This window comes from Geotrypetes seraphini, chromosome 2 (assembly GCF_902459505.1).
Source record: "Geotrypetes seraphini chromosome 2, aGeoSer1.1, whole genome shotgun sequence".
Classification (NCBI taxonomy): domain Eukaryota; kingdom Metazoa; phylum Chordata; class Amphibia; order Gymnophiona; family Dermophiidae; genus Geotrypetes; species Geotrypetes seraphini.
In genome coordinates, this window is record NC_047085.1 from 309,462,771 (window position 1) to 309,490,301 (window position 27,531).

The 27,531-nt window shown below is 44.2% G+C and overlaps 1 long non-coding RNA gene across 4 annotated transcripts in view; it reads left to right on the forward strand.

The window, feature by feature from the left end:
- Positions 1–20,716, forward strand: part of LOC117353725 — a 72,223-nt gene extending 51,507 nt beyond the window's left edge. For all 4 annotated transcript variants that reach the window (XR_004538009.1, XR_004538006.1, XR_004538007.1 and 1 more), the window contains exons 4-6: positions 2,884–3,067; positions 8,703–8,874; positions 20,552–20,716. This is a non-coding gene — a long non-coding RNA (uncharacterized LOC117353725). The remainder of the gene's footprint in view (positions 1–2,883; positions 3,068–8,702; positions 8,875–20,551) is intronic.
- The last annotated feature ends 6,815 nt before the right edge of the window (positions 20,717–27,531 follow it).

Here is a 27,531-nt window from a genome sequence, read left to right on the forward strand (position 1 = left end):
TCTCTCATGCATATTCATTAGGGCTAGCCTGAAAACCCGATTGGCCTGATGGTCCTCCAGGACAGGGTTGGGAACCAATGTTCTAGTGCAATAGGTGTGTCATTCAGCACAAGTGAGTTATATCCCAGTGCCTGCAAGTCATGCAGAAATTATCCACTATGGTTTTTTGTATCCCTCCTACTTCACAGAGGGTTCTACTGCCCCCTACAGTTTTTACCTTCTGCATACAAGCAGGAAGGAGTGTTTCTGATCTGCTCTGCTTATTTCTTTATTTTTGTCAGGTTTTTTGGCTTGATTTCAGTGCTAAGAGGGGTCCAGCTCTGTCTGCAGAGGAGAATCAGACTGAGGTCTGCAGGTGACAGGCCAATCCCTTGTAGTACCTGTTGGCCAGTCCTCAAAAGCCTTTTTGGAGCTCGGGGTCCGTTCCCCTTGTACCATTGCTCGCCTACTGCAATACAGTGAAACATAGAAACATGACATTAGATAAAGGCCAAATGGCACATCTAGTCTGCCCATCTGCAGTAACCATTATCTCTTTCTCTCTCTGAAAGATCCCACGTGCCTATCTCAGACTTTCTTGAATTCAGACACAATCTCTGTTTCCATCACCTCTTCCAGGAGACTGTTCCACACATCTACCACCCTTTCCATTAAAAGTATTTCCTCAGATTACTCCGGAGCCTATCATCTCTTAACTTTATCATATGCCCTCTCATTGCAGAGTTTTCTTTCAAATGAAAGAGACTTGACTCATGCACATTTATATTACGTAGGTATTTAAACATCTCTATCGTATCTATCCTCTCCCACATTTCCTCCAAAATATACAGATTGAGATCTTTAAGTCTGTCCCCATAATCCTTATCGCGAAGACCACACACCATTTTAGAAGCCTTTCTCTGGACTGACTCCATCCTTTTTATATCTTATTGAAGGTGCAACCTCTAGTATTGTACACAATATTCTAAATGAGGTCTCACCAGAGTCTTATACAGAGGCATCAATACCTCCTTTTTCCTACTGGCCATACCTCTCCCTATGCAACCTAGCATCCTTAAGATCATCGCATACAATCACACCCAAGTCCTGATCTTCCATTGTGCACATAAGTTCTTCACCCCCTAAAACTATACCGTTCCCTCAGGTTTTTGCAGCCCAAATGCATTACCTTGCATTTCTTAACATTAAATTTTACCTGCCAAATTTCAGGTCTTTCTTCATGTTATTCACACCATCCGGCATGTCTCCTGTATTGAAGATTTTGGTATCATCCGCAAATAGGCAAATCTTACCCAACAACCCTTCAGCAATATCATTTATAAAAATGTTAAAAAGAACAGGTCCAAAAACACCTTGAGGCATACCACTGTTAACATCCCTTTTCTGCCAGTGCCATTTTCTACCTTAGATTTGGAGAGCAGAGTTGTCCATTAATCATTACGACCCCTGAAGAAGCCGAAAGTTCAGCGAAACGGGTCCCGTTGGGCTTGGACAGCGTTTTGAGATAAGTGCTGTCTGTTACATTTAGATATTTATTTAGATATTTATTTATACACTAAGAGCACCTTATAAAATGAAAGTGCAATAATAATAATTAAGCACCTTAAAAACAGCAGAACCCGATGAATGATACTCATTACCTGTATATGCTGCTATAAGAATCTTTGATGGTATAACAGCTCAGGTATCTGAGGGTAATGCTAATCAATATAAACCTTGCTATTTTTACAAGTCTTTCCTGTTGATAAAATCTAAATACATCAAATCTAGCATACATCCTGTATCCAATTCTCTGGTCACCCAGACAAAGAAATTGATCAGATTTGTCTGACATGACCTACCTCTAGTGAATCCATGTTGCCTCTGGTCCTGTAATCCACAGGATTCCAGAAACTTGACCATTCTCTGTTTTAAAAGTGTTTCCATTAATTTGCTTACCACAGAAGTCAGACTTTCCGGCCTGTAATTCCCTATTTCTTCCTTACTTCTACTTTTGTGGAGAGGGACCACATCCGTCCTTTTCCAGTCCTCTGGTACCACTCCCAACTCAAAAGACTCATTGAAAAGGGCAGTCAGCGGAGCTACCAGAACTTCCCTAAGTTCCTTCAGCACCTTCGGATGTACACCAACCAGCCCCATCGCTTTGTCTACCTTTATTTTAGCTAGCTCCTCATGAATACCCTCTGAAAATCAATCAGGGCCTATTACTCCTCCATCCTTATTCACGTGACTGTCCCGCTCCCAGTGCTTCAGCAGTGAACACAGAACAGAAATATTTGTTAAGCAATTTGGCCTTTTATTTATCAGCTTCTACATATTCTTCCCCTTCCCCTTTGAGTCTCACAATGCCACTTTTGCACGTCTTCCTAATATATTCAAAAAATGTTTTGTCTCCCCGTTTTACCGTGTCTACTTTCTTTTCTTCCATTTGCATCTTTGCTTTCCTGACTACACAACCAGCCTCTCTTAACTTTTCCAAATATTTATGCCTGTTTTCCTCTTTCTGCAATCACTTGTCTAGAATTACACACCTATCTACTAGAGAAGATATTAGTAAGGTAAGAACCTAGGCCCAGATGCACTAAAGCCAGCGATCATCACTAAACCTGTTTTAACAGCTTTAGTGACAATCACATTTGCCGACCTGATGTAGAAAATGGCTCACTGCCTGGTTTTCTGCATGATCACTCATTCTTCGATCTGACCATGCAAATAAGCTAATTAATATTAAAATGCCATGTAAACTAATAGAGCAATTAATGCTCTGACATGGCTTCCTAATGCAGTAAAAAAAAAAAAATGATCGATTTTAGTGATCCAAAAAAAGCAACTGGTCAAGACCATTCGCTTACCTCTCTAACCTTTTTTTTTTTTTTTAAATAGATACAGATGGTGTGCATACAAATGCTTGAATACGAACAGGAGAATCTGCCTTCAAAACTGTGAATAGCAAATAACAACGACATATAAAACCTGCATATGCAGCTGAACTGCTAGCCTGAAGAACCAACGTGTGCTTCCGTCCGTGCCACATCATAGCACCATCCCTCCCTAACCAATCACAGAGGTAGGGGAACCAATTAAAGGCAGAAATCAGCTCAAAAAATATGAAAAAATAACTTCTCAATAAAGATGTAATAGATGTTTGCAAACTTTCGTTCCATTTGAACAGTACTGCCAGATGACAATGAAGAATGATGTAGCTGAGCCTGGTTAACACTCCCCAAGTGCAAAAATCAGTGAAATATATGCTAAAACTCAAAAAGTCCAAAACCATAAATTTCCTCATCCTTAACACAATATGTGTTACACGCGTTGCTTCTTCAGGAGGAGAGATCTTCTCAAAGGAAAAACCACAGGTTCCACGGTTGACACGCCCCCAACTGACGATTTGGATCACAGCGTGATCCAATGTGATCCACAGCATGATCCACAGGCTGTTTCTCCTGTCCCCTGTCAGGGCTCTAGCAATCCGTGCAGTCGGTTGGGGGCGTGCTTCCGATCACCATCATTTGCATGCAGATGGTTGGGGAATCGGTCGGCCTGCCTCTAATCGCACACGGATCGGAGGGTTAATGAATCTAGCCTTATGTGGAGCACTGCCAGGGCACATCTATGCTATATTTATTTATGCTTGTGCCCTTATCACGTTACCTGCAGAGGCAGATAGCAAGGGCTCTTGTACTGTCTGGCACTTCATATAACACAGTTTAGTAAGGTGTCTATCCTGTGTGGTAAATGCAGGGCAGATGATGGATACGTCTCCTGCATTTACTGCATAGACTTTGTACTTACCATATGTTAGTTTTTGCAACTAATGCAGCATTTCAGTAAAATAACTCCTTAAGACATACAAGTGCAAAGTAATGCACATAGAGAAAAAAATTAGGTGTCATCACCCAAGAAAAAGGTATTTGAACCATTATGGGTACTACCTGTAGCATAAAATTTTCAGTCCAGATTGCCACAGTTGCCTCAAAAACAATATTAGAAATGATCAAAAATAAAAAAAACAAACTTAACAAACAAAAAAATAGGACAACCAAACTAAGAATATCTTCATGCTTCTATATACACTGTAGGTCAGTGTTGCAACCAGATCATGAGTATTACGTTCAGTTCTGGGCATTCCATTTCAAAAGGGATGCAGTTGCTCTAGAAAAAGTTCAGAGAAGGGTGACAAAATGATAAAGGAGATGGAATGTCTCTCTTATGAAGAGAGGCCAAACAGGTTAGGGCTTTTCAGCTTGGGAAACAGATGACCAGAAAGAGATATTTATTTCTTTACTAGGATTTATTTGCCCCAGAACAAATTGTGTCAGCCCCAAGCTTCCCTCTGCTCTGAAAATTTGCTAATTGTTTTCTCTTTCAGAAGTTCAAGCATACATTTAGACTCCAGACCCTTTGATTATGCCTTTTTTGATTATTGTGCCATGTGTTCTCAGGAAATTTACTTTGCTCATGTGTGCACACAAATATGCCTGGTTCTATGATGCTGTTTTTCGTCTTCCTTTTGTATAATTGTGTTTATTTGTAGATTTAAGTTCAGCCCTGACTCTGTGACGGATGAAAGCAAGTTTAAGGCCTACTGGAGCTCTATGTTTGTTTGTGCCATGTAATATCTGTGTTGTCTGTCTGTTTGGTTTGTGGGGTACCCCGGAAAACATACCATTGGCCATTTTTTTTGGAGTTTTTTATCCTCATTTTTTTGCATTTTTGTTTTTTTCCTATCTAAATTGCACAATATCTTTTTTAGTTTTTGTTTTCATGGCCTGAGCGCTGCTTAGTTAAGGGTTATATTATTAAGACAAAGGTTCTATACAGTGTTGATTCCATGGTGCCCATTGGATATGCTCAATTCACACTTTCTGACATGTTTTTTTTTTTCTTTTTTGTGTGCCCTACACTGAGTATATCCTTATGGTTTTTCTTGAATGCCTTACTAATTGTGCGCAACCCACACCAACTTATCACCCTGTCCTCTTATGAACATTGTGTATCTGTCTATTATCTCTCATTTCCGTACTTATACCAAGTCATTGTCCTCCTTTGACTCACCTCCCTGGACTTTAGCTGCTGGATGATACCTGAACTCCTTTCAAGCTGGTGGTGTGTCTCTCCCTGTCTGTGCAGACACCTTTCTCTCTGAGTATGGACCTTACCAGTTTAAAGAGACTGATACCCCTGCAACACCTTTTAACCTTTTAATTTCTTGGACTGGAACTGTTTACAAGTGTTTGAGTGTAACTGGCAGCTTGTGGTTTATCGCAACCCCCACCTGGTGCCTTTAGCAGGTGCTCAGGGCCCCCCTCATTACCCTCCTCGCCCAGTGCCTTTGTATTTTGATGCATGCATGTTATTTGATGTTGCTTACGGTCATGGTACTGCCCCTCATACTGCTCCTCGATTGGCAGCATTATTATCTCAAATGTGTTCTATAGCTTAATGCATTTTAAGCAATGCCCCTATGAGGACGCCTTCACTCATGGAGGAGCCTGTCCTTTATGGGAACGTGTCTCGTGTGCTATTTTCTGTTATGTTTCCCCCGTTTTTCTGCACATATGAAAGTAGATTTTGTTTTTCCTGTCACAACTAGGACAGTTTGCTGAATCTATAGACCAGACTCTTAATGTCAGCAATTGTTTTGTCTGTGGTGGGACCGGTATGGGAGAACAGTGGCCATGAACACAGCTGGATATGCTAGACCTGCCTTCACAGAACCTCTCTTTCACGTCAGCCCCACGACTTCCACTGTGGGCCTTGCATCTTCAATTTACCAGGACCTCCTCTTCAATACCTGCTCCATGGAACTTCCTACACCCGATGACCAGCTCCTGATGGTTGATATTGGCTCTGTGGCCTGTTTGCTTACCCTTGGCTGCCTGCTCACCGGACTGTTACATGTGTACTTGGATCCATCCCAGCTCCTTTCTGCTACTGCTGGCCGACAGCGAACACCTGGGAGCCCCTGTGTTCGACACTAGGGGTCGCCAAAAGTGGTTAGTACTCTCCACCCCATACAGATTGGAAAATGGGATGACAACTGGCCTACTGAACGGATCATTGCTGCTTATGGACCTGCTACGTGGGCCAAAGATGGCTCCTGGGGTTGTCGGACCCCAATCTACCTGCTCAACTACATACTTCACTTGCAGGCTGTTCTTGAACTTTTGCACTGCCATGTACTAGAATCGCCTGTCTCTAGATTACTTGCTGGCTTCGGAAGGTGGCGTCTGTGGCAAGTTTCACCTCTCTAACTACTGCCTTGACCTTGATGATGATGGTACCCCTTGACCTTGATGATGATGGTACCGTGCTCGAGGAACATGTGGACCGCATCACCACACTGGCTCATGTTCCTCTCCGAACCTGGTGTGACCTCCCTGCTGACTGACTCTTTCGCTCTTGGATGCCTGCCTTGCCTGGTTCCTGTGATTCCATGATATTGTCAACTCTGCTGTTCATCGCTCTAGTGTAGCCCTAGCTAGTACCTACCGGTCCCTACCACAGACCCCCGCCCTTCCTGGAAGCTTTGACCCCCATGTCTATATTGTTGTTCTTTGTGTCCCAAGAGGGGTTAAACACCTTCTTATTGAAATATATATCAGGACATATCTGGAATATCTCTCCCTCCAAGCTCATGCTGTGCACTTATGATGTCATTTTCATGACGTAAGAGGGGATTGAAGGGGCATATATTCTTTGTAAGTTTTTCTATTCTTGCTTATGTAAAAGGAACTGCTGAAATAGTTAACATTTTGCCAAGGAAAAAAACCACAAGGCCTTTTCTTTTTGTGTTCTGAGCTCTGTGTCTCCATTGTGTTCTGTAGTTCTTGTTTTGATAAGAAACATTTGTTACAAGAAACATTGCTAGACCTTAGACAGGACAGTATTATATGCCATAATGGAAACTTCCCACTATTTCCCCTTTCCCTTATGTTTGCTACCCTTTTCTCGTTGCTTTTATGTATCCTGTTACCATATATGGTCTTTCCTACAGTCATATGCTAAAAAAACTGACCCATGTGTATGCAGTACTCTGAATAAAGAAGAAGAAGAAGAGAGAGAGATATCTTTTTGCCTATTTGCATGTGTGTTTGTGTGTGTGTGTTTTTCTTTCTAAAGAGGTGTCCCCGGATGCATCTGTAGTCAGGACAGCAGAACGAGGCTAATACAAATTGGGACCTGGTCGTTTCAGAGATTTTAATATAACCTTCGCAGATGACGTATGGTCTGATATCTGGTTGTCCATAGCTAGGTCCCTCCATTCTTCTTCCATGATACAAACTTCTTACTTTGTTATGCATAGAGCCTATTGGATGCCCCATTGACATGCTAAGCTCAGTCCTAAACACCAGGACACAGGCTGGTCTTGTAACACTGCAGGGGCTATACTTAGACACATTTTTTTGATTGCCCTATGCTACAGGATTTTGGGGGTCAAATATGGAAGATGATGCAAGCTGTCCTAGATATTCCACAACCATTTGCTATTATTGTTTTGGGGGCAGCTGCACTTCCATGCACTGTTTCCACAACTCAGGCTCTGCTATTATGTGGATTGCTTATTTTGGCTCTCTAATTGGAAAACTCTAACATCTGTTACATACTCTGCTTGGTGGGCCAATAATACTATTGTTAACAAATATGAATGAATTCATGCAGAAAAATTTGGCTCTTTATCTAAATTTCATGAGATCTGGGATCTCATACTAGACTATTGCACTTGATATAAACCTGTTCTATTATGTCAATGTTCTTAGTTCCTTAACCTCTTCTATGTTGACATTATTCACTTGCTGAGACTCCCTCTTATTCTATTGGAGGGGTTTGAACATTATATTATTTCTGTAGGTCTGTTTATTATTTTTCTTGATTCTTGCTATTATACCAAGCTTCACTGATTCTATTTAATGTTATCGCATGTTAACTCTTGCTCAGACATTGGATACTAACGTGTATTCCTGCTGTTGAGATATTTTATGTTAGTTCTTTTTATCTGATATTTTGTTCTGTATTGCCAATAAAACTTTTGAACTTAAAAAAAAGAAGCTCATTGTACTACATTTGCATGGCAGAGTTGGAGACTTCTAGGAAACTCAGAAAAGACCTCAGTGAGCCATTCTGATAATCGGCCGGTAAAATACTGGCATGCTAAATCAGTTGGAACCAGTTTAGAGACCATTGTTAAGGGCATGGTAAATTTTAAGAATCCGGCCCTAAGCATTTATATTTTGAAAGAAATGTGAGATGAGGTGAGATAGAAATATTTATATACCTCCAAGGTATAAATGCACAAGAGGCACGCCTCTTTCAGATAAAAAGAAGCTCTGGAATAAAAGATCACAGAATGAAGGTGTAACGGGGTAGACTCAGCAGTAATCTAAAGATATGTGAAACAGCCTGCAGGTGGAGATGGTGGATTAAAAAAAGTATGACAACCACAGAGGATCTCTGAGACGTAATATTCATGTTATGATGATATTTTAATTATTGATTGTTTTTTAATTTTTCCATAGATTTTACAGCCTCTTTGTAAATTGCCTTGAACTTCTTTGGTATAGTGTGATTAATAAATTGTGAATTAGATTAGATTAGATTAGCGTAAGGAAGAGATTATAGAGTATAGTAGTTTATATGGATGGGCAGATTGAATAGGCTATATGGTTTTTATTTGCTGTTATTTTTCTATCTTTCTGTAGACCTGATCTCATTTGGGTGAATTAGAAGAAAGGATGGAGCGTGCAAGTGCCAGCTCATAAACATCCATCAATCACAGAGCCACAAACTAAGTTGTCCTCCACTCACCCCAGAAAGATTCAGAAGACAAGTAGTCTCTTCACATTTTGCCTTTGGATGCATCCCATAATCAAGGTACCTGAGGAGTCAACATTATAGACAAATGTTTAGAAAGCATGTCTTAATATTGCAGAAGAGTCAATTGACCTATAATTTGTCATCTCCATCTGCTCCCCTACAAATTAAGAAATACATTTTTCCCCTCGTCTCCTCCCCAGCTATAGCACTACCCTTGTAACTAAATGCACACATGTAAACATAGAATTGTAATCCATTACTTGCAACCTTATTTGTCTTACCTGCAATACTGGGATTTTGAATTATGAAATGGTAGAGTCTCAACTGTGGACTGGTACAACACTGAAGTGCTATGGCTTCTCTAATTTATTTTTGTGTGTTCAATATGGTTCTAACGAGGAATTCTGCATAAAAAAATTCAAAATTCTACGCACAAAATTAGCAGATTCTAAACCTTTTGTTTGCCGGTTAAATTTCATTCTTTTTCTCCTGAGGCAGCTTTTTTTTTAGCGGAACAAGGCTCTTGTTGAGAGAAAGATATATCAAGTGGCTCCCTAGCCAGAAGTTGGATTACAAATTATGCTTGGGACTGTGTGGTCTGGAAGCCCATTTGAATCCCAGCCTGTGAACGTGATTTCTCCTATCTGAGCTAAGTACTTGCGGAGCCTTTTTGCTTGATTGTCTTTACTACTTTCAGTTTTTTCAGCATGTGTCACCTGAAACTTTCTGAACTTTTGTTTGTTTGATTGACTGGCTGGTGTGGTTGAGACCCAGGTTTTTCTCAATAGGATTAGTTCCTTTGAGTTTTTTTATTGCGTCTCCACCCACACACACACAGATAAAGGAGCCTGTGATTTAACTCTTATGAAGCCCTGCTCTCATTACTGAGGCTCATTTATTTAACATTTGGATGTGTTCAGCTTCTAGGTGGCCACTCTGTTTAAACTTTTACTTGCCAAGTGTTATTTTTTTTTTTTTTTTTAATTCTTTATTTATATTTTGAATATATTATCAAGAATAAACTTCTTGTACAGAATATGATTAAGTCAACATAACATAAAACAAATGAAGTAACATTTATATAACGAAATTACTATTTACTCAATCAAAATTAAAGTCCCAAAATTTGAGATCCAAGATGTTCCTGAGTGAGAAACTATTTAAAAGAAAAAGAAAAATTTCAAATTACAAATTAGGCGGTCAGATGAGAATGGACCAAGAGTAAATTTATGCATTGAGATTTTCTTAATCCCCTTCAAGGCCCCTCCTGGAGAGAAATCCTGTCAGCTGCGAGGGTTCAAAGAAAATATAATTGCAAGATTTATACTTTACAATGCATTTACAAGGATATCGTAAAAGAAATGATGCCCCCATTGCAGCAACCCCAGGCTTAAGAAGCAAAAATTCCTTCCTTCGTTTCTGAGATTCCCTTGTCACATTTTTTTTATTTTTTTTATCATATTGGTTCCAGCTTCTCTTTTCTGCTTTCCTGTTGCCTGCTAATTGAAGCGGCTGCTATCCATTTGTCTTTTCTCCTCTCTCCTGTCGTTCCCTCATTGCACCTGCCTCTGACATATTGATCATTCCTTTATAGCTCTTTTCTGCCTCTTATCCTTCTCCTCTTTTTCACCTACCTGTTAAAATTTCCATCTTCTCTCCCATTCACCATCTCATTCCTTGCTCAGTCCTCTATTCCCTTTCATTTTTAACATACCCTCATTACCCTATTTCTACCGTCTATAATATATATCCTCTCCTCCCCCTCAGGGCTCTACTATTCTCAGCGTTTTCCTTCCTCCATCCTTATAGCTCCACATTTGCTCCCTCTTCCTTCCCTCCCCACCCTTATAGACAGACATCTTCCTTTTTCTTCTCTCTTCCCTCTTTTACTCTCCTCTGTGGTCCAACATTTCTCCCACTATCTTCCCTTAATCATATTGCCAGATATCTCTTCATCACTCTATTCTGCTCCTAGATCCAACATCTCCCTCCTTCCCCATTCCACCTCCTATGTATTTTTCCCTCTCATCTACTCCCATGTTCAATACCTCTCTCTCTCCCTCCCTTGCGTCCCTTCCCCGTGCAGCATTCTCTCATTTTCTCTGCAATATCCAACATTTATGTTTCTTTCCCGCTATCCACTATCTATATGTCTCCCCTACCTTGTGCCCTGGGACAAACCTCTCTATCCCCCTCCATGCACCATCTCTCCCTTTCTCCCCTCCATTATCATGTGCTCCACTCACCATGCATATCTCCCTCCCCTCCCCCTGTGCCAGCATCTTTCCTTCCTCTCACCCCTACCTCCCCGTACCAGCAACTTTCCTTCCTCTCACTCTTCCTCTCCCCAGGCCAGTATCATTCCTTCCTTTCATCGCTCCCCTCCCTGTGCCAGCATCTTTCTTTCCTCCCCTTCCCCTGTACTCTCTTCTCCCTAGTAAAGCTTGCTTCATCAAGGCAGCTTCTGTTTCTGAGCCTCGGGCAGGTAAACTCGGCCCACTGCCGTATCGAAAAGAACTTCAAGGTATTCCAGTGACTGTGTGGGCATCAAATGGCTCTTCTTGAAGATGACAATCCAGCCCAGGTCCTCCAGAATATGGAGCAGTGTCACCACCGTAGTGCAACCCTTTTCCAATGAAGGTGCTCTGATCAACCAGTTGTCCAGATAAGGATAAACCTGCAACTCCATCTTCCTCAGATGAACCACTACTACCACCATCACTTTGGTGAAAGTCCCGGGCGCTATCGCCAGCCCAAAGGGCAGGGGTGAAAACTGATTATGCTGATTCAGCACATGAAACAGCAGGAATTTGTGGTGATCTGGAAAAATGGAAATATGCAAATTCACCTCCGTAAGATCAAGGGAGGCCAGAAACTCCACTGGAACCATTGCTGCAATGACCGACTGCACGGTCTCCATCCGGAACTGATGAATCTTGAGAGCCACATGGATGTGCTGTAAACCCAGAAATGATCTCCAATCTTCCGATCCTTTCTTTGGTATGATAAAGTAAACAGAGTATCTGCCTGAGCCCGAAAAGTCACTTGGCACCGGCTCTATCGCTCGAATATCCAGCAAGCACTGAGCAGCAGCCTGGACTTTGTGTGCTTCATCCATTCTCCCGACAGGAGAAGATACGAACCAGTCTGACAGGGGCTGGGCAAATTCCAGCTTGTAGCCTGACATAATAATATCCAAGACCCGGGATGGGGGTGGGTGGGTGGGATCATGTGATGCAGCTTGCTTGAGAGGACACAGGAGAGAAGAGCTCCGCTCCCACCCCAGCTATATCAGCTATATTTCTCTGCTTACACATCTTTTTTGTACCCCTTCTTACCTCTGCTGCGGTGGTAGGTTGCCCGTGTCTTTTTGGAGGCGTCTGAGTGGTGCGGCAGTGCAGGGTATGCCCATCCGAGCAGCCAGGTCAGCCCAGGAAAAAATCCAGTCACCTACAGCCAAGATGGCGGCGGAGCCCGTGTCTTTCACAATCCCAGAGGGTGACTGGATTCAGGAGATTACTCGCTTTGTCTCGGCAGCACTGGCGGACCGCTTCAACAAGCTCCAGTTGGCAGTAGAGAAGGTCAATGAAAAATTTGACTCCCAAAAACGCCGGATTGTGGAAGTGGAGCAGTGAGTCTGTACCGCTGAGGACACACATGCCGTACTGGAAACGTAGGTTTTGGAGCTGAAACAGCGGAGCACCGAGATGCAGGACCAATTGGAGGAATTCAAGAACCAGAGCTGGCGGAATAATCTGTGCCTGGTTGGCCTCCCCGATGCTGATTTATATGACATTTTCAGTAAACAGCTGCCAGGGCCCTCATTTTGAGTGTGAGAGGACTCACTGCATCGGAACTAAGGCTCTGGATGGAAAAGGGGGGCACACTGCAATTGCCCAGTATAGCAATTGGAGGGATAAAGAACTGCTTCTTAAGGCCTTCAGACAATCTGGAGCCCTGGACTATGAAGGCTCTAAAGTGCTTCTTTTCAACGACTATTCGGTGCGAGTGGCAGCCCAGCGCAAGATGATGTCGCCATTCTGCACTAATCTCCACAACAGAGGAGTTCAATTCGCTTTGGTCTTTCCTGCATGTCTTCGCGTTTGGCAGAATGGAAAGTCTGTGACCCTAAACACCGTGGATGAGGCAAGAGCCTACATGGACAAGCTACCGGCCTGAGGCTTTTTTTCGTGCACCAAAACTGAGGAGCCTATGGACCGCGTCCTGGATTTGCTTCGGGGGGGGGGGGGCCCTTTGGGATCTGCAAGGAGCTCAGATCTGCCGCTATGGACTGATGCTCTCTATGCTGAATTTGGGTGCCCCCAGGCTGGTTTTCTCGATCACTAGTTGATTTCGGGCCTGATAGCCTAATGGAGGGCTTCATCTCCTGGTTCTGTGATGTTTTGCCTGGTTTTGGTGTGGTTCCCAGCGCACTTGGCAGCAGCATCGCCCTGGTTGAGTGGACTTGCCACACACTTTGTATACCTGCTGGGCCTGCAGGCATGGGATCTTGTTCCTGGGAGACCCCTTGTATGGGCTCTAGGCCTGCTGCATGGCTTTGTTCTTTGCCTGACTGCATTGGAGACGCTCCACTTTGGCAGACCTTCTCTTGCCATGCTCTTCCTGGGACTGCCTATCCCAGCTGATGCCTGCTACACTGGGGCATCTTTTCTTGCTTTAGTTCTGTTCAATGTGTTGGGGTTTTCTGCTTGTTAACAGTGCTTTTTCAGTTTGTGGGGTTCTGTGTTTGGGGTGTCAGATGGTTCTCTATACTGTTCTGATTTTTGGGGAGGTGGGATGGAGGGGTGGTGGGAGTGAGGGTGTTCTCTGGGCATACTGCGGGGAAGGAATCTGGGATGTGTGTGGGGTACACGAGGAAGGTTTGGGGAGAAGGGTGGGGAGAGGGGGGATGGGTATTTTGGGGGTATGCATGGGGGTTTGTTTGGAGGTATGAATGTGGGGGGGATGATGCTCGGAGTGCATGTGGGGGGGACTTCATGCTTACACAGTGGGGGTTGGATTCCTCTGAACAGCCACGGGGTTCAGCTGGGAGGCCCTGGAGAGTTTGGTGTTGGTACTTTTCTGCTTGATTTCTCTTTTTTCCAGGGTGAATATGGCTGAACTAAAGGTAACCACATTCAATGTGGATGGTATTAAATCCCCGGTAAAGAGATCCAGAGTTTTGTCCAGTCTTCGTAAAGTAGGCACTGACATTGCTTACCTACAAGAAACCCATCTCTCTCGGCTGAAACACACCAAACTTAAATGCAGCTGAGTGGGGGAGGTGTTCTCTTCAGCTTTTGGGGGCCGGCGGAGGGGGGTTGCCATCCTTCTACATAAGAGCCTTCCTTTCCATCTCCATAAAAAAATTCAAGATAAAGAGGGCCGTTTTGTGATTGTTCTGGGAGAGCTGTGGGGGTCTTAAGCTACTGCTGTGTAATTTGTACGCTCCCAATGTTTTTTGTCATAACTTTTTTTCATCTGTTCTGGCCCACATCTCTCAGCACACTGAATATCATTTGGTTTTGGGCGGGGACCTCAATATCACTGCGAACCCGGGGGTGGATTGTAAACCACCCAGGGCGCGAGCCAGGGATCATAACAATCAGGAGGTGGGCTTTCTTGCCCAGCATTCAGAATAGGTAGATGTCTGGCACACTTTGCACCCTTATGACACTGACTTCATCTTTTTCTCACATGCCCATAAGGTGTATGCCAGGTTGGATTATATTCTCCTGGATAAGTGTCTATTCTCTATAGCCACTCATTCTGAAATATATGAGAGCACAATTTCTGACCATGCACCGGTAGAACACTGGTTGAGTATAGCTCCTGTGTCTCGGACTTCCTCCTGGAAACTGCCCCCTCACTTGTATCATGACCCAGACTTCCGCACTGTTTTGCGAGCACGCTGGGTAGATTACCAATTTACGAATGCCACGCCTGAAGTGGGTCCTGTCACCTTCTGATATGCCTCTAAGGCGGTACTCCGTAGGCATATTATTGCTTACATTGCTGGTCAATGGAAAAATGGGAGGGGGAGCTCTTGCGTCTGTCTGGGAGGCTCCACGACCTTCGGAGGTCCCACATTAGTACGTTGTCAGAAGCAGATAGTGTAGAGCTTCGGGAGGTTCGGCATCAATTTGAGGAGCTCCTTAATAAATGCACGGAACGTTCTCTGTATTATCAGCAGTATCAGCTTTACAGATGGGGTAGCTATTGGCCAACTTGATTTGCCCGCACAAAAAAAAACAGATTATTAGTACTATCAAAGATGCCATGGATGTCTGTCACATGGGGGAGTGTAACATAGCTTTGCAATTTGTCCAGTACTATCAGTCTCTGTATGGGCGTCAGCCTCTGGATAGGGCTGCCTTGACCATCTTTTTTACAGATTTGGGACTGCCCCAGTTGTCTGATGAACAAGTGGCGGCCTTGAATGCGCCAATAACAGCGGACGAGATGTCTATTACAATAGGCTCCCTTATTTTGGCCAAGGCTACGGGCCCGGACGGTTTTGATCTGGAATATTATCGGATGTTACGGGACTTAGTGGCTAGTCCGCTTAATCAGATGTGTAACGTAGTAACGGGAGCTGCAGGTCACTTTCCTGAGAACTTAGCACATATCGTGCTGCTGCCGAAGCTGGGGAAGGACCCCGAAATGGTGGGCTCCTTCTGACCCATATCACTATTGGACCAGGATATCAAATTGCTAGCTATGACTTTGGTGCAGCATCTCAACTGTTTTTTGCCAGACTTGATCCACCTGGATCAAGTGGGCTTTGTGCCCGGCCGCTATGTGTCAATGAATTTGATGAAAGTATTGGGGGCCATTCACGAGCATAAGGGTAAAGAGGGGACAGTCGGCGGGATTAGGTATGGAGAAAGCATTTGATAGTGTTTCTTGGGAGTATTGATTTGGGGTTTTGGTTTTACAGGGCTTTTTTTGGATTGGATCAAGGCATTGTACACTCATCCCCGTGCTTGGTTGCTCATTAATGGGGTCTGACAGATGCATTTGGGCTGCAGCAAGGGACTAGGTGGGACTGTCCGCTCTCCCCTTTACTGTTTCTTTTGGCTATTGAGCCTTTGGCCCTCAAGATATGACATGTCCCAAGTGTTCGTGGAATTTGGCTGGGGGGGTGGGAATGCAAAATTAGTTTGTTTGCAGACGATATTTTACTATATTTGGACCAGGCTCCAACCCATTTGGACGAGGCGTTGGTGATCGTGTGGGACTTTGGGGCATTGTCGGGTCTGCAGGCTAATTGCAGTAAGTCCGAGCTATTGTTACTGGCTGTAGGCCCCGTGGAACCATGGCATGCCTTGTTCCCTATTCCGCCTTTGGCTACTCCTATACGCTATCTGGGTATATATTTGAGTACTAATCCTGCTACATTTTACTCCAAGAACATCCTCCGTCATCTTGATACCATTGGAAAATTGTGTCAAGTGTGGCAGGATCTTCCTTTGGGCCTGCTGAGATGCGTGGCCTTGGTAAAAATGGTCCTGCTTCCTAAATTACTCTATCCCCTCCAAACGGTGCTGATTTGGCTTCGCTGCCAGGATGAACTTCATTTTAAATCCCTAATCTCACAATTTCTTTGAAGGTCTAAGACTCCTTGTGTGGCCTTGGCTAAATTGACCTTGACTAAGGGGGCTGGCAGGCTGAATGTTCCAGATATACGGTTGTATAATGTTGCTGCCCTTTTGCGGTGGATTCACGAGGGCTACACGGGGCATGTTTGTTTCATTCCTCCGGGGTGAGTTGAAGATTAGAGCCAACCCTTTCAGTTCTTTAATTTACTTCATTCTCTGCCGGACCAAGCTGCTCGCTCCGGAGGCCACTCTAGGTTTCTGTTGCTCTTTAAGCAGGCCTGGCAGTTGAGGTGGTGTCGTCAAGGCTTACCGTCCATGGTTTCTCCTTATTTGCTGTTTGAGGGTAACTCGGGGTTCTTGCCTGGTTGGGGGCAGTCGGTATTTCGGGAGTGGACAAAACGAGGCTGCCATCGTATGGCACAGTTGCTGGAGCTTTCGGAGGCTCCTTTTCCCTCCTTTCAGCAGGGCCAGGCAGCATGGGCAATTTCCTATAAGTATCTGTTTTCCTTTCTTCAGCTTCGACATTACTGGACCTCTGTCTGCTAGTAATGCAGGGATGGGTGGGGTTGGGACTCTGGGTCTTTGGATCAGATCTTTGTGACTACCCTGCCTGTTCTCAACCAGTTGTCCCACTGGTATGGTGTTTTGCAGCTCTCTTCTCGGTTTCCTGGAATGTGCAAATTGCAGGAGAGATTGGAGGGGGATTTGGGTGAGAGCATTCCCGATTCCCAGTTATTGGATTGTTTCCGGACCCTCTATCTCTTCTGTAAGGCAGCAGATTATCAGGAAATGCAATATAAAATATTACACAGAGCCTATATCACCAGGCAGAGGGAGGCACAGCTTAGGTTGTGGAGCAGTGGATCTTTGTGTCAAGTGTAAATGTAAGCCTGGCACCTATCTCCACTCGTTTCTTGAGTGCACTGAGCTCTACCTTTGGCAGGAGCTCTTGGGCCTTCTTGATTCCATTCTTCATAGATCTATAGAGTGGGACTATGGCACCCTCCTTTTGGGCTTCCAGGGCTGTTTGCCATTCTAAATAAAAAATATATAAAAAAAAAAAAAAAAAATATCCAAGACCCACTGGTCAGTCACAATGCGCATCCAGGCAGGCTGAAACTCCGAGAGCTGACCCCTTATCCACAGAGGGGCCATCATCTCCCTGACATCATTGGGTCTTACAGGCAGGTCAGGTAGAATGGGCGTCGTCAGGCTGAGCGCACCTGTAGCCAGCATACCAACCCCTGGAACCCTGAGAAAATCTCTGCGATGAGGAAGGAGCATCTTTCTTGCCTGTAGTCATGAAAATTTTGTTGGGAGCCATGAAAAGCAGACGCCCATAACCCTTGGACCATGCTCTACTATCAGGCAAGTTCTTTGGGCGAAAGTCCATTACCCAATTCATGAGGTCATCCAGACCCTTGCCAAACAACTGCCCCTTAAAAGGCAGTCGTGCTAGAGTTGCCTTGTAGGTGGAATCACCAGCCCACTGCCGAACTCAGAGCATTTGGTGGGCCGAAATAGAATATGCTGACACCCTTGCCAGCACTTTCAAAAGATCATAAAACCATCCGTCATGTAGTCCATCCCAGCCAACAGAAGCTGAGGAGGAGGCTCCACCGCATCCGATTCCAGCGTTTCGTAGCTGAGCTAGATAGGCGCATGCCAGAAAGGACATAGCCTCAGCAATTTTAATGCTTAAATTAGCCAGTTCAAAACTTTCTGGAGAACCACATCCACCCGACTATCCTGCATAGCTTTCAATACAACTCCCCCAGCATTATGGAAAGAGGTGCGCCGGGTCACCTGAGCCACCAGAGAATTCACCAGGGGCTGCCCCAAAAGCTGCTGACACTCCTGCACCAGAGGATACAAGCGGGACATAGCCCTAGCAGTTCACATAGGACCCTCCGGAGAGTCAAACTGCTCCATGACCATGAAACTCATATCCGGATGCCAGGAAAGGTCGCAGATTGCGAACGAACGCTACAGAGCCAGGGAGAAGTTGAAGAAATGGAAGTAGCGGGCTGGGTATCCAAGCTCAGCTCCTGCAGAGATTCAGCAATCAGATCCGGCAGCACCTCAAACTTAAACAAGCGCCTGACAATCGGATCATCTCCAGGATCCGGAGCCCCAAAGAGATCCACGGATCCAGCACCCAAGTCCGCAGCAATGTCCAAGAAAGGATCAGGAAGGTCCGGATCAGCTGCTGGAACCCCTGAAACAATCTGGGAAGGAGGAACAGATGGCAAAGGTGGAGGCACAGAGAACCCAAGGATACCCCACCACTGAGATACATAACAGGGGGAACAGAAGAGCACCCAGCAGCCAGACCCCTGGATTAAAAGTCAGACTACAAAAATCTCCTGAACCTCTGAGAAGGTATCTGGATCTTGGGGCATAGCCATAGAGTCATCCTTAGGTGACTTAGACTTGCACTTCTTAGTTTGCGGATGGTCTGTCTCGCGTCTGACAGACGAAGCCTCAGAACCAAGCCCCGAAAGCAAAGATATCCACCCCGATGGGCTAGCTGAGCATGCAATCGCCTGCTTCTGTGAAGGGGAAGCTGAACTAGTAGTTCAGCCCCCCCCCCCAACTACGCCACGCAGCACGTGACACAAGGATGCTTGAAAAGCAGAAAATATGCACAAACTTTACATGAACCCACAAGAGGAGACCCTGAGGACTCCATCCCAGCAGTTTTTCTGGCAAAAATTGGAATTTTGAAGAATCAGGGAGAAGTTGAAAATACATATTGCTAAAAATCCAAGATGGCTGCCAGCACCAAATTTGTACCAAACATATGCTAAAAACACTCTTCCTGAAAATAAAAAATGGCGATTTTAGGATTTTTCAGGAGGGGGGAAGACAGAGGAACACTTGAAACCACAGAAAACCCCTCAAAATTAACTTTTGAAAATCATTGTTGGAGCCTGTCAGCTCCTCTGTACTCACTGATACCAAAGACACAGCTGCTCCACCTGTTTTTAGCTTTTTGAATGGCTAGTTCAGAATTCACTGCCACACTGCTGGAAATGCATTCTTCAAGCTGATCTTTGGGCTGCCAGTCAGACTCTACTGGCTGACTATGCTCCACCTCTGTGGACCACCATATGTGCACCTGGATGGGCGGAGACACAAAAACATAGCCAGCACGCTGCAAAACACCGCTGAGCTTCCTAAATGTGCTACACAGTTTGCGCTCGAACCCCTGCTCAACAGGGAGTGAGAGTAGGTCAAGGATGTCCCTGAGCTCCAAGGAAGACTAAGCAGACTGGCTAACAGGTACCCCAAAAGGATCGGCCTGTCAGCTACAGACCAAAGTCTAGGGATTCTCAAGCAGGCAGAGCTTCAAATCTACTTCAAACACAAAAATACCTGCAAAAGGGACGAAACTTTGTCGAATTAAAAATAATAAAATGGGGAGAGCAGAACCCACACAGCTACAGTCATGCGTGGAGAAGAAAAGACTGCTAGAGGGCGCTAAACTAGCCTGTGAAGTACACTGGAGGCAGAGTGAAAAAGCTGGAATGGATTTCTTCTGCAGCTCATGCGAGTAAGGGGAAATAACCCTATGGTCTAGAACAGTGTTTCTCAACTCGGTTCTGGAGTACCCCCCTTGCCACTCAGGTTTTCAATGAGTATGCATGAAAGAAATTTGCATATAACGGAAGAAGTGTATGCAAATCAAGTTTATGCAAATTCAATGTGGATATCCTGAAAACCTGGTCTAGAATGTCTCACCTATTACACTGGAAATGCTATTAAAATACTAATATCAGTTTAAAACTTTCAATAAGTTATAAAGTACTAATTAAAGTGCTAATGCATGAGTAACTGGATCCAGTGTATTTACACACTAATTTGTATCACTGTTCTCTATTTACCATAAATTTTCCTACTATAGCTCTTCAATGTCATACACAGATAAGTAATTTACAAAATAAATGTTTTCTAAATTTTTGGAACTATTTTTTAAAGATCAATCTATAACTAAAAGTTTTCTTTCTCTGTCCTTCAATGTCACCAATGACTGGAATTTCACTTCAGATAAGTGTTAGAGCCTTTCAGATTTTATTAAAGTGTCTTTCTTTTCTTTGGATGACCTTACTTATCTTTTTTCTTTTCTTCAGGTACCTCTGGTCTTCTTCAGTATCTTCTTCCTACACCTCTAAACCAAATGAAAATAAGAGGAAAGACCACCCTGCCTGAGTGTGTGTGAATCTTGTTTGCCTGTCAGCTCAGGATGCCTGAACACTGTTCAATTAGCTACAATCAAAAGAAATAAAAGTTTTACTCCTGTAACTAAAATCCTGTCCTGATTTACTTTTCTCCCTATTCTGGCTATTAGAGAGCTGGTTCCTCTTCAATTTTCTGTTCTTCATAGTAACATAGTAGATGACGGCAGATAAAGAACCGAATGGTCCATTCACCTGCCCAACCTTACTCACTCTTTAAAAAATTACTGATTTAATTTAATTTCCCTTCTCCTTAGCTATTTCTGGGCCAGAACCCAAAGCTGTGCCCAGTACTATGCTTAGGTTCCATCTACTGAGGTCTCCATCAAAGCTCACTCCAGCCCATCTAAACTATCCCAACCATTCTTCAGTTCTTCATGTGAAGATATATGCACATGCATCAATTTCACTCACATCACACTTCTATTAAACATTCCTACTTTATTCCCTGATAGACCCCCCTCCCCCTCTTTTTCTAAACTGCGATAGTGGTTCTTAGCACAGGGAGCCGTGCTGAATGCTCCACACTGGTCCTGACATTCATAGGAACTCTATGAGCCTTGGGAGCAGCGCAGGGCATTCAGCACGGCTCCCTGCGCTAAAAAAAACGCGGTTTAGTAAAAGAGGGAGAAACAATTAACCTTTACAGGGAATAATAACTGGTACAAATTACTATTTTAGAGCTTCAAATTTTCCTGCTCAGTCCTAACTGCAGCCTCACTGAAGATTTATTTTCCCCTGTCAAACAAATCAAAAAACACCTGTAAATTGGTGCTCAAACTTTATCAATACTCAATGTTTTATTAAAGGTTTTACTAAAATAATTCATTTTTTTCCCTCAGAAACTCTTTCTCACACACAAAGCATAACCAAAAACGTTTCTCTTCTTTCCTAATCTTCTACAACTCTCCCAACTGCCACAAGTCAGTAAAGGTTCTTACAGGATAGTGCAGCCAATCAGGGAGCCCTTTCATAAGTACAGGATCTTATGCATTCTAACTACAGTTCTGAATTTGCTTTAACCCTTAAAACTTTCATTTTTGAAATAAAATCACTGAATTCAACTCCCCAGGCCTGCCCAGTTCTACCCATCCCTGCCCCATCATGCCCCAGCCCCGCTCCCAATCCCGCCTCAGCCCCCCTCCCCCCTTCTGCCTGCCCTTGTTGGGCAGGACATCCTTGCATGTGCAGACGTCCTCCTGCCCGACGCGATGTGGAAGAAAGCTTTTCAAAACCCAAAGTGCAGGGTTTTGAAAAGCCGTCCAGACCCCTGGACATGTCCTCAAAAGGAGGACATGGCTGGGGAAATCCAGATGTCTAGTAACCCTACATTAAAGTAACATTCTGACAAAATATTTTGGTACTAAACTTGCAGGAATTATATTTAATTTTCTAAACAAGTGACAACAACATTTTAAGCAGTGCAGCCAACATTCAGCACTGTTCAAGAAAACTACTTAAAGTACCCCTGCTGGACACTTAAAACATATCCTTAAACTTTGATTTTGTGTTTTTGAGAATGGACATTTCCCTGCTGCCTACTTTGGGCGCCTGGGGCCTTAGGCCAAAAGGGGACTTAGATGTTTGGCTTGTTTTTTTCTAATTATGCCCCTCTATGTGTATGTATGCTATGTGTGTGGAAAATCACCAGTAAAGGGAGGAATGAATTATGCCTGGCGCTTGCTCAGAAGAGCAATCGCTAGGGCAAAAGAAGCCCCTGCTCTCCCTGCCTAAACCAGCAAGCAGGAAGAACAGAGGCTGCTTTTTTTAATGGGCACAACACACACACAAGAGCTGCACCTATATAAAAAAAGCAACCCCTGAATCTGGAACCACCACCTCCCCTGACACTGGAACTCTCACACACACACTCCTGACATCAGTGTACATTTTTGGTGATTGGCAGGAGGGATGCCCACTCCCTCTTGTCGCAGGGTCAGGAACCCACCCAACAGCCCCCCACCACACAAGCCTACCACTGACCATCTCTCGTACCTGTAGACTGGCAGGAGGGATATTTACTCCCTCCCGTTGGCAAGCTCGCCTCTTCAAAATGGCGGGCCTTCCTCTTCCTGGTACATCCTGGGAATGTTCTTTTATTTATAAAAAAAAAATCACAAGAAAATACAAATCAAAGGAGTACAAAAATAAAATCAATCAGAAATACATACACAGAAGAACATAACCTATCCCATCCCCAACCTTTTCACTACTAACAATCCCTCCCTGGCAAAGTTAATACAAAGGAAAACTAACCAATGAAAACCAAACTGCAACTAATCTCAAGATAACAAGCTGACTAATCTAAATCTGGTTAGTCCAAGCATCAATCTAGCACCTTATTCGTGGGGGCCGAAGGTGCACCCCTTTCCATAGAGTCCGCCACTGAGCATCAGCATACCTGGCTCACTTATTCTCTGCAACTTTGTAGATACCCTCAAGAATGTCACAGCAAACAGTCTCTGACATCAGGAACTGCTGTCGAATATATACTTGGCAACGTGCCATCCATAAATAAAACTTCATGACAGCCAAGATCAAGAAAAAAGTGTCCACATGAACCCCAGGGGCCTACAGAGCTCCCTCCATAAACCCAATCAGCATAAAACAGTTGCCCGAAGCACCCGTACCCGAACTCCAACCTGCAAGCCACCCTCCTCCCCATCTCCAAAGTGAATGAACAAAAACACAGAAAATGATCCATGGTTTCCAATTTCCCTTAACACTCTTCCCTTGGGCAGTTCCTATCTGATAGCGACCTGTACTTCAAGTTAGAATGCCCATACAGCCTACCCTGAAAGGCCAACCAAATGATGTCAAAATTTTTTGGGGAAGACAAAGCATGGAGAGAAGCCAAAGTGCCTGCTTGCCTCAAGGTCCCCGGACAAACCCTCAGACTTGAAGCCACGATGAAGAATTGCTCCAGCACCCTTGTTACCCAGGCAGAATGGCCCTCCCTAACCTCCCCTGGAGTCACCCCCACCTCTTGACCAACCTTACTAACCCTACAAAGTGAGAAACTCCCTGAGAGACTCCTACCACCCTCTTACGTATTGTCCCACCTGCCAACCATGCCTTCCACAAAGCTGGACCCCGATCCCTCAAGTTGTCTACCCATTCCTCCCCCTGATTCCCGATCACTCCCTTCAAGTGAAAATACAGCGATGAAGAAGCTAGAATGGGCTTGATCATCTCTAAACTCCACTGCTCCCTGGACAGGTAAGTCATCCCCCCCCCTCTTTACCGGATTGAGGTGATTACCCCAGAGACATTGGAAGAAGATGCTGCAGAGCATACTGACATGGGGGCAATAAGCACACTGAACCCACAAACAAAAGAGGGGAACTAGGAACGTCTTGATCAGGTGCACCTTCTCCCTGAATGACAACTTCCATCTCTTCCACACTGTCAGCTTAGCCCGTCCCATGCTCAACTGCTTTTCCCAGTTGGAACAGATGTACTCCTCCGAGGTCCTGTGAAATGTGATCCCAAGGATTTTAATTGGTTCCTCTGGAGGAGGAAACCCGCTGTCCCATGACAAATTACATTTATCCTTATTTATCTGGGCTCCTGTCACCCTGGAATAATGACTGAGCTGACGATGGGCCCACCGGACTTCCCCTGCCGAGGACATGGTCAAGGTCACATCGTTGGGCTGCCCCCCCCCCACGTACACATCTGTATCCCTCTCAATCTGCCCCCAAGCTGAAAATACTGCAATAAAGGATCGATGGCGAAGAAGTAGAGCAAGGGGCTAAGAGGGCACCCCTTCCTCACCTCGATCTTAATGGGAAACTCTGCCCCTCTCCAGCCATCCACCAAATGGTGGAGTAGTTTTAAAAGGTCTCTGAAGTCCATTTTCCCGTCTACATTATGCTTAAGTGGGGTGCAATTGTTTTTGATCAGCTTCACTTAGTTTGCACTCAAAGTTGCCTTCACGATTGGTGTATCTTTAAGTCTGTCCCCATACGCCTTATGATGAAGACCACATACCATTTTAGTAGCCTTCCTCTGGACCAACTCCATCCTTTTTATGTCTTTTTGAAGGTGTGGCCTCCAGAATTGTACACAATATTCTAAATGAGGTCTCACCAGAGTATTATACAGGGGCATCAATACTTCCTTTTTCCTACTGGCTAGGAACCTTTTCTCTGACGTCAAAATTGATGTCAGGGGGAAGGCTTGTGGGTTGGCCACTTGCAGTTGATGCATGCGCCTGGCCCATCTCTGTTGTTGTGGTGGCGGCGAGGGGAGGGGTGTGGGAATGGAGCATGTCAAGTGGCAGGGTCAGCTTCAGGGGTGGGGCAGGGAGGAATCAGTGGTGGCAGTGGCTTCAGCCGGGGGGGGAGGCTGGCAGAAAGAGATCCCAAGCGGTAGCCAGCCTGCCTATCCCCAACAGATGGTACACATGCCACAGGTTGAAAAACACTGGTGTAAATAACATGAAGAAAGACCTAGTGAAACTTGAAGAATGGTCTGAAATTTGGCAGCTAAAATATAATGCTAAGAAATGCAAGGTCATGCATTTGGGCTGCATAAACTTGATGGAACGGTACAGTTTAGGGGGTGAAGCACTTATGTGCACGACAGAAGAGTGGGACTTGGGTGTGTTCTATGTGATGATCTTAAGGTGGCCAAATAGGTTGAAAAGGTGACGGCGAAAGCTAGAAAGAATGCTAGGGTGCATAGAGAAAAGTATGGCCAGTAGGAAAAAGGAGGTATTGATGCCCCTGTATAAGACTTTGGTGAGACCTCATTTAAAATATTGTGTACAATTCTGGAGGCTGCACCTTCAAAAAGATATAAAAAGGATAGAGTCAATCTAGAGGAAGGCTACTAAAATGAGCATGGTCTTCATCATAAGGCGTATGGGGACAGACTTAAGGATCTCAATCTTTATACTTTGAAGAAAAGGCAGGAGAGGGGAGATATGATATGATGGGGTGGGGTAGGAATGGAGCATGTTGGGTGGCAGGGTCGGCTTTGGGGGTGGGACAGGGAGGAATCGGCAGTGGTGGCGGCTTCAGCAGGGGGGGAATACAGGGAGAGAGAGGAAGAAAATTTGGGGGGAGGGGAATGGAGTGTGTCAGGTGGTAGGGTTGGCTTTGGAGGTGGGGTGGTGAGAAATCGGCGGCGGTAGCTTCCATGGGGGGCAAGCAGGGAGAGAGGAAGAAAATTTAGACTTATGAAGGGACAGAGAGAGATGGTTGGGGAATGGAATGAGGTCTGGAGGAGAGGAAGCATGCAGGAGGCAGAAATAAATAAATAAATATTGGATGCACAGTCAGAAGAAAGTGCAACCAGAGACTCATGAAATCACCAGACAACAAAGGTAGGAAAATGATTTTATTTTCAATTTAGTGATCAAAATGTGTCAGTTTTGAGAATTTATATCTACTGTATATTTTGTACTATATTTGTCTATTTTTCTATAGTTGTTACTGAGGTGACATTGCATATTTTAAAGTCATCTGCCTTGACCTCTTTTGAAAAAACCCAAATATGTGCTTTGTGTTTTTATAATTTTGTGGTTACCATTATGTATTAATAAGATTATATTGTGTGTATATGAAAAATGGATGGAAGAAATTGCATTACAATTAGTACTATTACTATGGGGGTGGAGTCGAGGTGGAGTCAGGGGCAGAGTTTGGGCAGGTCTGGGGTGGAGCTTGGGTGGGAGTACTCGATTATTAGGCTTAGGGCAGTGGTCTCAAACTCATGGCCCACCAGGTACTATTTTGAGGCCCTCGGTATTATAAAGAATGATTCTTTATGGAAAACTTGTGCCTTAAGTGTCTGGCGGTCGTGTCCAGCGGTCGCGTTCTGGAACGTTGCCCGCCTCACTGCTGTAACCTCAAGCAAACGCTTTCCTGCGTCTGTACACGATTGTCCACTAAACTCCACCTCACAATCGCTTACAGATGCAGGAAAGCACTTGCGTGAAATTACAGTAACGAGGCAGGCAACGTTCCAGAATGTAAGATAATCATTGGAGGCAGTGCATCTTGTGCGTATGCCCGGTGCTGGAGGAGGTGAGAGCTGAAGGCTGTTGCGGACGCGACCACCGGACAATTAAGGCACAAGTTTTCCATAAAAAAATCATTCCTTATAATAACGAGGGCCTCAAAATAGTTGGTTCAAAATCTTGTCTCTTGCAGTTGATACTTTGATAGTTTTTCACTTTCTGCATGTTGCACTGCTTTCAGCTGTGTATACCTGAAATTATCAGAAGCAATTAAGGACAGATTTATAAACTAGTTTATAAATATTTTCTTAATTGCTTTTGATAATTTCAGATAATCCACATTTTGATTTGTAGGTACTTACCTCATACAAAGTTGTCATTTCTTTAATAAGAAATTAACTATTTTTTTTCTGCAGCCCTTCAAGTACCTTCAAATCCAAAATGTGGCCCTGCAAAGGGTTTGTTTGATACCACTGGCTTAGGGGGTACTTGGCTTGAAAAGGTTGAGAAACACTGATTTACACCATCCTGGGTGTCTACTCTATTTTTTTTTTTAATTCTTTATTTATAATTTCCAACAATTTTACAAGAAAATAAACATCTTGTCAAAGAAATACAGCACAAATTTTGCTACTTATACAAGCAAAATAAGAGTGGTATAATTGATTATCCCTCCTTAGACCACAACTACAGGGGGAGTTAAGCAGAAAAAAAACAAGAGGAAAATATGCCAAAGAAAGACTATAACGCAACACTTTACTTGCTATCTCTTTTAACACTGGGTAGACTTCAGGCCATCTTTTTCAGCTCCAGGAAGGATTTTAACTGATCAGGAAGAAAGAATACATATTTAAGTTGTGCATATTTTATAATGCACTTACAGGGGTATGCTAATAAGAAGGAGGCA